At 44.0% G+C, this 12,710-nt stretch overlaps 1 long non-coding RNA gene across 1 annotated transcript; it reads left to right on the top strand.

The window, feature by feature from the left end:
• Positions 1-9,342: 9,342 nt before the first annotated feature.
• On the top strand, positions 9,343-11,613 carry LOC143846761 (uncharacterized). The gene is made up of 3 exons (XR_013234842.1): positions 9,343-9,485; positions 9,931-10,087; positions 10,506-11,613. It is a non-coding gene; the product is annotated as an uncharacterized LOC143846761 (long non-coding RNA).
• The last annotated feature ends 1,097 nt before the right edge of the window (positions 11,614-12,710 follow it).

The following is a 12,710-nucleotide window of genomic DNA, read 5'->3' as shown; positions in this document are numbered from 1 at the left end:
GATCGGGGCCATCGACACGGCTGGTTGGTGGGTTGTGGGAGAGAATTTCTGGCATCTCTCGCACCTTCTAACCAGACTCAATGCATCTTGTCTTAAGGTAGGCCAATACAGGCCTCTGAGCAGCACTTTGATTGTTAGGGCCTTGCCCCCCAGATGTTCTCCACATATTCCTTCGTGCGTCTCTTGTAGGGTGTACGCGGCATCGCCTAGCCGGAGGCACTTTAGGTACGGGAGGGTGTAGGATCTTTTGTACAGATTCTCACCATCGAGGGAGAACCGAGCTGCTCTCTGTGTGACCTTGCGGGGGCCTCCTTTTTTGCTTCGGGAAGCCTTCCAGTACGCAGGTATTCAATGATTTCGTCCATCCAGCAGGGCTCGTGCTCCATCAACATTACTTCAGCGGCCTCACATTCGATACTAGATTTCTGTAAGAACTCCATACGTATACTCCCGAGAGTGGTGTATCCGGAGGCGGCCAGCTTGAACAGCACATCTGCTTTTGCGTTCTCTGTTCTGGGGATTATGATGACCTCAAAACTTTTGAACTTGCTGGCGAGCTGGCGGACCTTGGAGAGGTATTGACCATGCGCTCGTCGCGGGCCTCTTAGACTCCTTGAATCTGGATTGCCACCAGTTGGGAGTCGCAATACGCTTTAAGCCTTTGGGCTCTGGTCTGAACTGCGAGATTCATTCCGGCGAGGAGGGCTTCATACTCTGCCTCATTGTTGGATGCGCGGAATCCGAACCTCAGGGCATAGTCTGCAGTGAAGTTATCGAGTCTGGTGAGAACCAGACCGGCTCCACAGCCACCCTTGTTTGAAGATCCGTCGACATACACTTCCCAAATTAGTTCGGTGGTTGACGGACTCCGCGCTGGGGATGCGGGGATGATTGCTGCTTTAGTCCCATCTTCTGATTGTACCTCCGTTGTGAGTGCTTTTTCCACAACTGGGGTTTGAACAATTTCGGATTCAATGGCCCGCTGGGGTACGGTGCACTCAGCTACGAAGTCCGCCAGTACTTGAGCCTTGATCACTGGCCTTGGCATGTACTGGATGTCGAATTCGCTCAGCTCCACGGCCCATTTCACGAGTCGTCCCGAGATGTCTGGTCGATTGAGAACTTGCCTGAGCGGCTGATCGGTCAGGACTTTTACAGTGTGGGCTTGAAAATACGGCCTCAACTTCCTGGCTGCCATTACCAGCGTGTAAGCCAATTTCTCGACCTGCTGGTACCTGATTTCGGCGTCATGGAGAACTTTGCTGACATAATAGACAGGCTTTTGCTGGCAGTGCTCTTCACGGACTAGGACTGCTGCTAGAGCCGTGGGGCTTACGGACAGATACAGGAGTAGTTCTTCACCTGGCTCCGGCTTTGTCAACAGCGGTGGAGAGGATAAGTACTGCTTTAATTCTTCGAATACAGTTTGGCACTCCTCTGTCCAGGGCGCGATCTTGAGTCCTTTGACTGCGTTGAAGAAGGGTAGGCACCTTTCTGCAGATTTCGAGATGAAGCGCCCCAACGCGACCACCATTCCTGTGAGCCGTTGCACTTCTCTGATGGTTTTTGGTGGAGTGAGCTCCACCACGGCCCTGATCTTTTCTTGATTGGCCTCTATTCCTCTCTGGCTTATCATGAATCCTAAGAACTTTCCCGAGCTGACGCCGAAAGTGCACTTGGTGGGGTTGAGCTTCATGCTGTGCTTTTTCATGACCTGAAATGTTTCTCTCAGATCAAACACATGATCCTGTGCACTTCGGCTTTTGACCAGCATATCGTCGACATAGACTTCCATATTACGGCCGATCTGTGTCTGGAAGAGCCTGTTCATGAGCCTTTAATAAGTGGCTCCAGCATTTTTAAGGCCGAAGGGCATGACATGGTAGCAGTACGTCCCTTGGTCTGTCACAAACGAAGTCTTTGGTATGTCTGACTCATACATTCTGATTTGGTTATACTCAGAAAAGGCATCCATGAAGCTCAGCAGCTCGTGACCTGCAGTGGCGTCAATGAGTTGGTCGATTTTCGGGAGCGGATAACTGTCCTTAGGACAGGCCTTGTTCAGATCAGTGAAATCAACGCAGGTCCTCCACTTCCCATTTATTTTCTTTACCAGGACTACGTTTGCCAGCCAGTCCGGGTACTAGATTTCTCGAATGAAGTCAGCCTTTAAAAGCCTCTCTACTTTTTCTTTGATCGCCTGCCGTCTTTCGAAAGCGAAATGCCTTCTTTTCTGTTTCACCGGCCTACAAGTTGAGTCAACACCGAGTCTGTGCGTGCTGATCTCTGGGTCGATGCCATGCATGTCAACGGGAGCCCACGCAAAGACATTTGCATTGTCTTGAAGGAACTCGGTGAGGTGGTGTTGGATACCGCTGCTTAGAGAGGAGCCAATCTTAACGACTTTATCATTGTCGTCCGGGCTCAGCGGGACAGAGATGAGGTCTTTGGCGGATTGAGTCCCCCGAAATTCGTCCCTCAAATCGAGTAGCTCAATTGGTAACGATTCCACCGCATTTTTGCCTTTGAGTGCCATTGCATAGCACTCTCTGGACTGGGGTTGGTCTCCCTGAACTTCTCCCACGCCATTTGGCGTTATGAATTTCATCTTTTGGTGATACGCGGAAGCGACTGCACGGATCAGGTTCTGGCCAGGCCGTCCTAAGATAGCGTTATAGACCGAAGTGGCCCTTACTACTAGGAAATTGACCATGGCAAAGGCTTGGCAGGGCGGTTCTCCGACAAGGACTAGGAGTTCAATTTGTCCCTCCACTTTTACAACCTCTCCTGAGAAACCGAACAGGTCTGAATTCGCCGACTTCAAACGGTCGTCGCCTATCATCATCTTCTGGAAAGCATGATAGTACAAGATGTCCGCCGAACTCCCGTTGTCAACAAGTATTTTCTTTACTTCCCAGTTTGCAACGAGCATGGTTAAAACCAAGGCGTCGTCATGGGGCAGTATCAGGTTGTCGAGGTCTGCATCTGAAAAGGAGATCTCGTTCTCCGTCTTCGTCTTCTTGCTGCATGTGTGCACGGCGTTGGTACGACGTGCATATGCTTTACGAGCAGCGGTCGATGTGCCCCCCGCGGCCGGTCCGCCCATGATCGTGCCTATGACCCCCCTTGGCTGGGGTCGCTGTGCCTCTGGCTGCGAACTAGGCGGCAGGGGAGAATGGTTCCGGACAGAGGGCGGCTACGACCGTTGAGGGCTGCGGCCCTGAAGACTCTTTTCCCTGCGCTCCCTTCTGGGGCCGTCACCTCGGACATACTTTTTCAAATAGCCCCGGCCAATCAGCTGCTCAATTTCTTCCTTGAGTTGCCAGCATTCGTCTGTGTCGTGGCCGTGGTCCCTGTGAAACCGACAGTATCTTGATTGGTCTCTTTTGTTTCCTTTGGAGATCATTCTGGGTGGCCATCTCAGGAATTCTTCTCCACTGATGGCTGCCAGTATATGTTTCCTGGAGGTGTTGAGAGGCGTGAAGTTCTCTTCTCTCCTCTGGGGGGACTTTTCTCTTCTGGGGGCCTTATCCTCCCTACGCTGCTTGGTAGGGTTCTTGTCCTCTGAGGTTCTCCTCCGAGTCGAGTCCAGGGCTGCCAGTGTTTCTTCCACTGTTATGTACTCCTCAGCTCCGGTCATTTGGTCCACTAGTGAGTGCGGATTTTGACGAGCCACTAAGCGACGGAAGTCATTGGATCTGGCACCCGCGAGGAGCGCGCTCATTGCAACTGAGGGGTCCAAATTCGGTACTTGGAGTGCCTCCTTGTTGAAGCGGCGAACGAACGCCTTGAGAGGTTCGTGATCCTTCTATCGCAAGGTCATCAGGGATGCTGTTGTTTTCCTTGGCCTGCGGCTGCTCATGAAATGGCAGGCCAGATCGTCTCCAAAATCTTCAAAGTTGCTGATGGAGTTCGGTTTAATTCTAGAGTACCAGTCCCGGGCCGCGCCAGTCAGTGTTGTTGGGAATGCTCTGTAGAGGAAGCCATTGGATGCGCCGTGGAGGAGCATCATCGCTCTGAACGTCTCCAAGTGGTCTGCAGGGTCAGTGGTCCCGTCGTATTGCGGGACGACTGGCATTTTAAATCCTCTGGGTGCTAGGGCACCCACGACGTCGTTGGTGAACGGCGTTCTGCTCGAGAACACCCTAGAAGCGGGCCGGCTCTGATCCTTTGCCAGCTCTTCTATTCAGTGATCCATTTCTTCCATCCTCCGTAGCATCGGATCAGCTCTGCGGTCCGGCTGGTCCGGTGATCTGTTTCTTTCTACTGACGGGCTCGCCGCAGAGCCGGACTGACTTTCCAGACTTTTTTGACGAGGCCGGAACTTCTCTTGCTGTGTGCGGTTTTCACGAGCTCGGGGCCTTCGCGGAGAGCGGGACCGCGACCTTCGGCGGCGGTGAGGATCCGTGTGCGCATACCTGGCCTCAGAGTGATGGACTTGCCTTAAGTGGTGAGTCCGGTCTTCATCGTGGCGCGCTGCCTCTCCCTTGTGAATATTCGATCTTTCCTGTACGGGTCGTGAGGCTTCTGGAGGAGGTTGGGGAGGAGCCTGGAGCAGTTGTTGGTATTGACCGACCAGAGCCGTCATCTGCTGGAATAGAGCTTGAACTTGATCCGGAGTGGGCATAGGGTTGAGGTGTTTCGAACGAGCCGGGCTCTGTTCAGCTGTAGCAGAGGCTGCCACCACCAGCGAGGCGATTTACTCACTCCGGGTTTTGCGAGGTAACACGGTTTGGGTAGTCCGTGCGGTTGGTACTCGCGCACTCTTGCGCCCTGCCATTGTTATAAGAGATTTGAACAGCTTTTAGTTACAGGGTCCCACGGATGGCGCCAATCTGTTAGACCTAAAATCGGTAACAGGTACGACAGTGACGTAAGAGCCGAGCTGGAGGACCCGAGAAACCGAAGTGAGGGAGCTGAGTAGCTGAGCCCTGCGCAAAGAGCAAAAGAGGTCAGAATGACCAACCCGGAGTGTTACTCCGAACAGGCCCTTCGACACTCAAGTCAGTATATGAGCAGGAGTGCAGAGCTAGTTTAAGAGTTTTTTGAGGAGAGGAAGGTTATTACTCATTGGTTTGAGCTTCGAACCCCCTTTTATAGAGGGAAACTTGATGACGTGGGATGACCTACGCCAGGATAGGTGCAGGCCTGTGATAGGCTTGAGTTCACCTACTCCAGGATGGGTGTCGGCCTGTGATAGGCTTAAGTTCACCTACTCCGGGACAGGTGTCGGCCTGTGATAGGCTTAGGTTCACCTACTCCGGGACAGGTGTCGGCCTGTGATAGGCTTAGGTTCACCTACTCCGGGACAGGTGTCGGCCTGTGATAGGCTTAGGTTCACCTACTCCAGGACAGGTGTTGGCCTGTGATAGGCTTAGGTTCACCTACTCCAGAACAGGTGTCGGCCTGTGATAGGCTGCTGTTTTTACACCCCATCAGTACCCCATCACGAAGTGAGGAAGGATTGTATGCTTTCAGAAGTTTCCTTCTTCAAGATAAATTGCAAAATAAAGGAAACTCAATCGCCTTGGATGTTGAGAGAGACTTGCCCAAAAATCCAGGCAATTGTTCAACACAATATAATCCGAAAGAAGAAGAAAATAGGAGGTTGAGAGATTTTAGGAGGGATAGTAGAGATATTCTCTCGTATGAGTAGTGGAGAGAGGGTGAGAGATTTTAGGAATATCTTTTCTAATTTAATTACTGATTTTAGGAGAGACTTGCCCAAAAACCAGGCAATTGTTCAACCCAATATAATCCGAAAGAACAAAAAATAGCAGCAAGGGAGATTTTAGGAGGGATAGTAGAGATTTCTCATAAGAAACCAAAATCTTCATATTTTTAGGATGTCTATTGGACTCTTAGGAGAGTTTTTAGGAAACCAAATTGAATAGGAAAGTGTTTAAGGTTTAAATTATAGGAGTAAATCTTCGTATTTTTATCATGTCTATTGGACTCTTTGGAGAGTTTTTTAAAAACCAAATAGGAAAGTGTTTTAAGGTTTTCTTCGGCTCAATTTGAAGGAGGATGCCACGTAGGATCAAACGCGGGATGGGGAGCTGTCCACGTGGGCGTGAACAGTGAAACCCCCATCCAGCTATATTATAATAGATAATAGATAATGAATATTCCTAAACATCGGAATACTGATTGGTGTCATTCTGACCCGGGTGGAATCACAACACCACCTATTGGGGAAAGAAACAAATTCCAACATTTTTCTCTCGTTTAATTCCACCTAGGGTACAACCTAGGGTGCAACATGGGTCAGGTCGGGTTGAGTATCTGCTAAACAATAATAGGAATAAACCCAAATCCAACCCGATTGGGGTAAAACTTCAACCCGAATTCCTAAAAATCGACCTGAGTTGCACCTCTAATTCCACCATGTGTCATTTCTGCCCCTTCATTTCCTTCCATTTTTTGTACCAAGTCCTAGAATTGGAATAGGATACCAATTTGTTGCTGCAAGAACCCACAGCTAAAAATCCGATTATCACAAACTACTCAAAGTGAACAATAACAAATAGCCTCCAGTGACCCACGGAATTAGCCTAAATGAGTGTGTGCAATAATTCAAGTGTGTATAATTCAACCACGGAGAAGAAGAAGAAAATCCGTCTGGAGAAAAACTCTCTTTTCTTGGGGAGAAAGAGCCCCAAATTTCTTTCTTATCAAATCCCGAACTAAAGATAAAAGCCGTCTTTAGTGAGCTTATCAACCCCATTCCAAGAATGTCCCTTAATAAAGAAGTTATTCCAACTCAGGAAATGTGGTGACACGATTCGGGCTTTCATTCCAGCAAATCCAAAAACAACCTCGAGGATGGCAGGACGTGCCCATATAGTCAATGGGCCTTTCTAAAATAAACGAGGCCACAACACCTAAAGTTACTGCAGTTTTGTGCAAACCAATAGAGCCCATAGTTATTGGGCCCAAATTTACCTTGTAATTGGACCGGAATGTAATAATCCATATTTATCAAAATGGAGGATGGGCCTCTTGTTTTTCTTAGATGACTAATTAAATTAAATAAAGAAGGATTTCAAGTGCACAGTCAACAGCAAAGGCAGAAGATGCACGCAATACAAAGAGTCTCTTATAGCACCTGATGGGCCTTGTGGTGTTAATTGATCTGATGCACATTCGATGAGAAGTCCTAACCGTCTGATCAGGGGACTAGCATCTGGGCTGTTACTCAATTTTTCCTAGATAATGGCTCAATTGTAGGACACTTATCGAGTGGTGAGGATAGTCCAATTCTAGCGATTTGTGGGCTATGACATCCCATGAGGGGGCCCACAGGTCGGAAAGCTCAGATCATGTTGATATCACGGCCCATGTGCCTAAAACTCTTGATTCAGTAACACTTTTGTTCTGTTAGGAATCATTTACAATTTTATTAAATCTTTCATGCCATTGTAATTTGGATACATGTCTATGGATCCTTAGGGTGTCTACAGAAAGGCAATTTTATATACAACGAATCCTGTAACAAGATTTATGTTTAGAATATAAAGTTGGAGCATCTCGGTCTTTTTTAATGACCATCTCGGTCTTCTCTAACGAATGGTTGTATTTTTTTTTCTTTTCTGTAATCTCTGACCATCTCGGTCTTTTTTAATGAATTTTGTCATATATATATATATATATATGAAGCTGGAGCAATTTATTGCCCAATTATTAGATTAAGATATTGGTTGATGTGGATCATTTTCCACTTTAAAATGATGTAAAATGAGCCTAAAACAAATTTTACGCCAATTACATCCATTTTAAGTAGAAAGAAACAAAGCCCAATGAAATACATTCAATTCAATTCATTTCTCATAATTTTGACCAACATTTCATCTATTTCCTATGCTTTTCTTTCCAATCCAAGTTTAATATATCTTGAAACTTCAACTTCACTTCATTTCTACTCTCTTTTTTTACATAAACATTAATGAAGGGCACGAGAAGCATATGTTTTTTTTTATTTAATAACATTATCTTACCAAAAAAAAAAAAAAAAGACTTATGAGAGACTCTTTGCCATGTTTTCTTGACCAAAAAAAGAGATGGACCTAAAAGAGAGAAACCCAAAATGATATCATGTAGAGGAATGGGAAAATTGAGCATTTGGCTTGAGACACAAGGAATGTTAAGAAGAAGCGCAGAGGGATGAAATGGGAGAAGGATTTGTCGGTATTTTAATAATAAAATAAAAAAGTTACATTTTACTTTAATACAAAAAATTCCTTTTGTTTTTGAAACTACCCCAAATTTGAAGTTTTCAAATTGATTCTCTTTATTGTACTTTTCCAACCAAAGAATTCAAATGCTTTGAAGTGAACTCTTACCTCTTTGAAAAGATAGTCCAAGATGGGAAAGTGAGAAAGATTTCTACATCCATATAAGATGAATTGTTGAGCAAAGGCTTGGGCCTTTCAAGGGCATTCAACTTTGTTTGGGTTGGAGCTTTTACAAAGAACATCAAGAACAAATTAAAAAAATGCGCCAAGCCGTGCTGGGGCGCGGGCGCGTGTGGGTTGGGTTAGGTTTGGCCTAAACGTAATCCAAAAGTCGTGTCCCTCCTTAATCCAATTGTTAGAACCCTCTTAAGTAACGTTTAAAAAACGGCTACTTTTTAAATGACGTTTTAAAAGGTGTCTCTACCTTTCTAAAGAGTGCCTTTACTGTTTTTAATAAAAGGTGTCTCTACGTTTCTAAAGAGCGCCTTTACTATTTTTAAAGGGTGTTTTCAACAGATCATTACCAATGTTTTAAACACACGATTTTTACATCTGTTCTAGATCTTCTCTCTGCTTTTCTTAAAACAGAAAGACGTCATTGCTCTCTGTTGATTCGATCTTTAACAGAACAGTTTTTTGCCATTTTCTTCCTTCTCTATTTGGTTTTATTTGTTGGGCATTTGGAGTGTTCGTCGATTGGTTCGGATTTATCTGATCGTTCAGTTCAGATAAATATCGACGGTGAGTCGGGTTGTTGTATCCTGGGGGTGATTGCTTTCGGATCTGTTGCACCGGATGTTTTTCCGCAGATGCGCAAATTCACCTTAAAGAGAGCAACCTAGTCCTTGCCTCATCTCGCTACATCGAAAAGGTTTTACTAATCATCTCTTTTTCTGTTTTTCACAGAAATCAAAAATCAGGTACGCCATAATTTTATATTTTGAAGAAAATTCTACAACAGGATTGGCATCTTGTACTACAAGTGAAAAAGGTGGACAATGACTTGGTACCAACAGAATATGTTATGCATGATTGGTCTGCAAGGGAATGCAAGTATGGTATAAATAGTATTCTGGACTTCACCCTTGTCTAAGCAGACCTACACACACACACTCTCTCTCTCTCTACCCTCTCTATTTCCTCCCCTCACCTGTCACGAAACACACCTTCTTCTCCAAATGGGGTGGCTGCAATCCCTCCTCTCCCCTTTGAAGAACCTATGGGTTCGTCTCCATTCAACCCATAAAAAGAGTAATTTTCCATTGAAACCCATTATTTATCCATTTCTTTTACTAGTAATTTCACATTTTAGTTTTACTATACTAGTAAACCTTTTTACTTTTGATTCTCTTCCCTTCAAACTTAAAACCCATTACTTTAATACTTGCTTCTTTGCATCCATGAAGCATTGCCATCTATCTCTAGTCTTTTTTTCCCCTCTTTGCCCACCCCACCCTAACCTTAGCATGGTTTTGCTTTACACCCAACTCTTAAAATTCTCCATTTCCTTATTCATGCATCTTATTGTTATGTTCTTTGTCATTGCCTGTTATTTTTCTTTTCTTTCACTTTCTTCTGCCTCATTTATTTTCTTTATAGGCTCAAGTTCTCAATATCTGCATCATTGGCCTCCATTTTCAATCTGCCATTCATATATTTTAACAATAATTTCTCATGGTTTTTTTTTTTCTTTCAGGTAGAGGGATATACATTCTCTATGAAGATGTGAAATCCTGCCCATATGAAGATGTTCACGTGATGTGGTCAATGCTAGTAGAGTCACAAGCACCTCCTCTCTTGCCATCTAAACAATGAGGCTTCTTATATCCACAAAGAAATAACAAAATTTTCATGTACATAGATATCTATACACATATAGACCTTTTTAATTTCTTTATTATCTGTGCAGCTAGACATATTAAAAGGGTTTTTTTATACAGATTTTCATGCCTGTAAATGGACAAAATCCTTTCTTCCAAAACCCCATGATTTCACAAGCTTGAAAACTAATGGTCATTTGTAAAATATCAACAAGATATTTGTTAAAAGTCTTCTTGTTTCTGATTGTTGCTTTGTCTATTTTTTGGGTAGTTGGAAGGTTGGAGTTTCACTTCAAATCCATGTGATCACTTTCAACACTTCATCTCAATAGAAAAGCAGATAAAAGGCACCCATGTGATGTTCATGACATCTAAGTCATGCATTAGATTTGAACTTTTATTTAAGCAATTCTAATGATGATTCTCCTTGACTTCTTTTTTTTTTTGGTAGGCAAGTAGGGGTTAGGCGGACCCCTACCAGAAGTAAATATAAAAGAAAGGAACAATACAGAAGGGGGCCACGAGGGCAGCTACAAGGGAAAGAAAGCAAATATCATACAAATTTCCAATATCCCAATAACCCAAAGCCAAGAAACAGGCAAGCCAAGGCACAAATAGCAGCCGGAGGGCGTTATAAACGAGTGTAAATTGTGCCGGAGAAGTCGGATCTGATGATGTTTATCAGATCAAGAGGGAGGGAATCAGTTGGGATGTCTTCACCTTTTATGGGGCATTCGAATTTGGATAGGAAATCGGCTGGCCCATTTGCTTCTCGCCAAGAGTGGGTGATTTTCCAAGCAGGGAGCTCCGATAACATGGCGTTAATAGTTGCAAGGGTTGGAATTAGTTTCCAAAAACATCTGGCCTTTCCATTGATCACACTGACTGAGAACAGGGAGTCTCATTCCAGCCATAAATTTCTAATATTGTGTCTCAATGCAGTGCTGATACCTTTCTGAATAGCCTTCATCTCTAGTTCCTGAATTGACTTCGAGTTTTTGTTGACGGAGAAAGAGCCGATGATGTTGCAGGCTGCATCTCTAAGTAATCCTCCAATTACTGCCTTGTCTTCTTTTAAGGAAGCGCCAGTATTTAGTTTCCACCAGCCAGGATCTGGAGTAATCCAATTACAGGTTTTGAGGTCTTTTTTGAGGGTGAAGTTTGGGAGGTTTAGAATCTCAGCAAGTTTGATTTCCTTAGAACTGGAGTTTCCATCAAGGTTTAGGCTTAGGATTTTGGTTCTGATGGTGTGCAGAATGTCAGTGAGAACAGGTTGCATATGTCTTCTTTTGTTCTCAAAAACTCTAAAATTTCTTTCCGTCCAAATGTAGTAGATAGCTGCATAGAAGGCCATACGAAGGGCAGTCCCATATCTGGAGCTAGACTTGGAGTTGAGGCGAATCCATTCTTCATTCTTGTCTAGAGTTTGAGCTGGGGTTTTCGTGACAGAGAAGGGCCAATGCTCCTTGACTTGCTAGAAGGAAACCCCCACTCGGGCTTTTTTAAATAATAAACATTCAAGACAATGCACCGGGAGCTTTTAAAAATGCGAATGAGAACTCCTGCAAGAATAGAAACAGAAGATTCTAGAAGATCAATGAAAGAGGAAACAAGAAGAAGCAAAACTTGTGTTGGAGACATAAAGATAACAATGAAAACAAATTATTTCCATTCCAAATGATACTAAGAATGCAAGATCAAACGCTACATTTAATAAAAGACTCAGTTCAGATCTCACTCTGAATGAAATCTCTAATAAAAATACAGAAATTTCAAATTCAAATAGTTTCAAGATTAGAGAAAAAGACCTAATCTCGGATCGTTGTTCAGTAAATCAGTAGATAAAGAAGAGGAATTCTTAGCAAAGATGTAAATGAGAAGGGGATACCTTAACCTTAGCTTACGAAGGCAGCTTCGTTAGTAAAAAATGGAAGATAGAAAAAAAATAACAGAATCCAGGAGAAACGATTAAACCGAAGCTCAGTAAAAACCTAAGATTTGAAGTGAAAAACAAGTAAATATGGAAGCTTTTGAGATGGTCACCTGTTTTACAGTAAGAGGAGCTTGTTTTCGAAGAATCTGAAGAATAGCTTCTAGTCTGTCTTTATCTTTATGCTCTTACATCCCCATTTCTACTAGAAACAACAAAGAAAACGATAGTAATTAATGAAGCTCTGTCTTTTTCAGTTCATCACAGAGTAAGGAGAGAGAGAGAGAGAGAGAGAGAGAGAGAGAGAGAGAGAGAAACCGTATTTATAGGATGACGGCACGCCGAAAGACGGATTCCGTTACGTGCCAGACAATACCACAAAGGGCATCATGACGGCCAGATGGAGATTCGTAACGGAAAACGTCGGCGGCCCCAACTCCCTTTAAACTCGTTGAAAAAGCTAAAATACACATGTAGGTGTATATTATTACCTTTAACCCATCGAAAATCCCCTTGCTAAAAGATACTAGCACATGTGTTTTGAGTGTTTGATACCGTAAGAGGCTAAAATACGCAGGGTGTGTAAATTAATATCATCACTCTGATTCGTTCTTCTCACTAATGCTATTTCAAAGTCAACATGAAGGATTTGCCAATCTTAATGGCATTTCTTGTAATTTTGAGGAACGTTCGACTAGTTTTGTCATTTGACATGCCCCTTAATTT

This window comes from Tasmannia lanceolata, unplaced genomic scaffold (assembly GCF_043159265.1).
Source record: "Tasmannia lanceolata isolate RefF3 unplaced genomic scaffold, GAP_Taslan_0.1 ptg000015l, whole genome shotgun sequence".
Lineage (NCBI taxonomy): Eukaryota > Viridiplantae > Streptophyta > Magnoliopsida > Canellales > Winteraceae > Tasmannia > Tasmannia lanceolata.
This window is presented reverse-complemented; position numbering and strand designations above follow the sequence as displayed.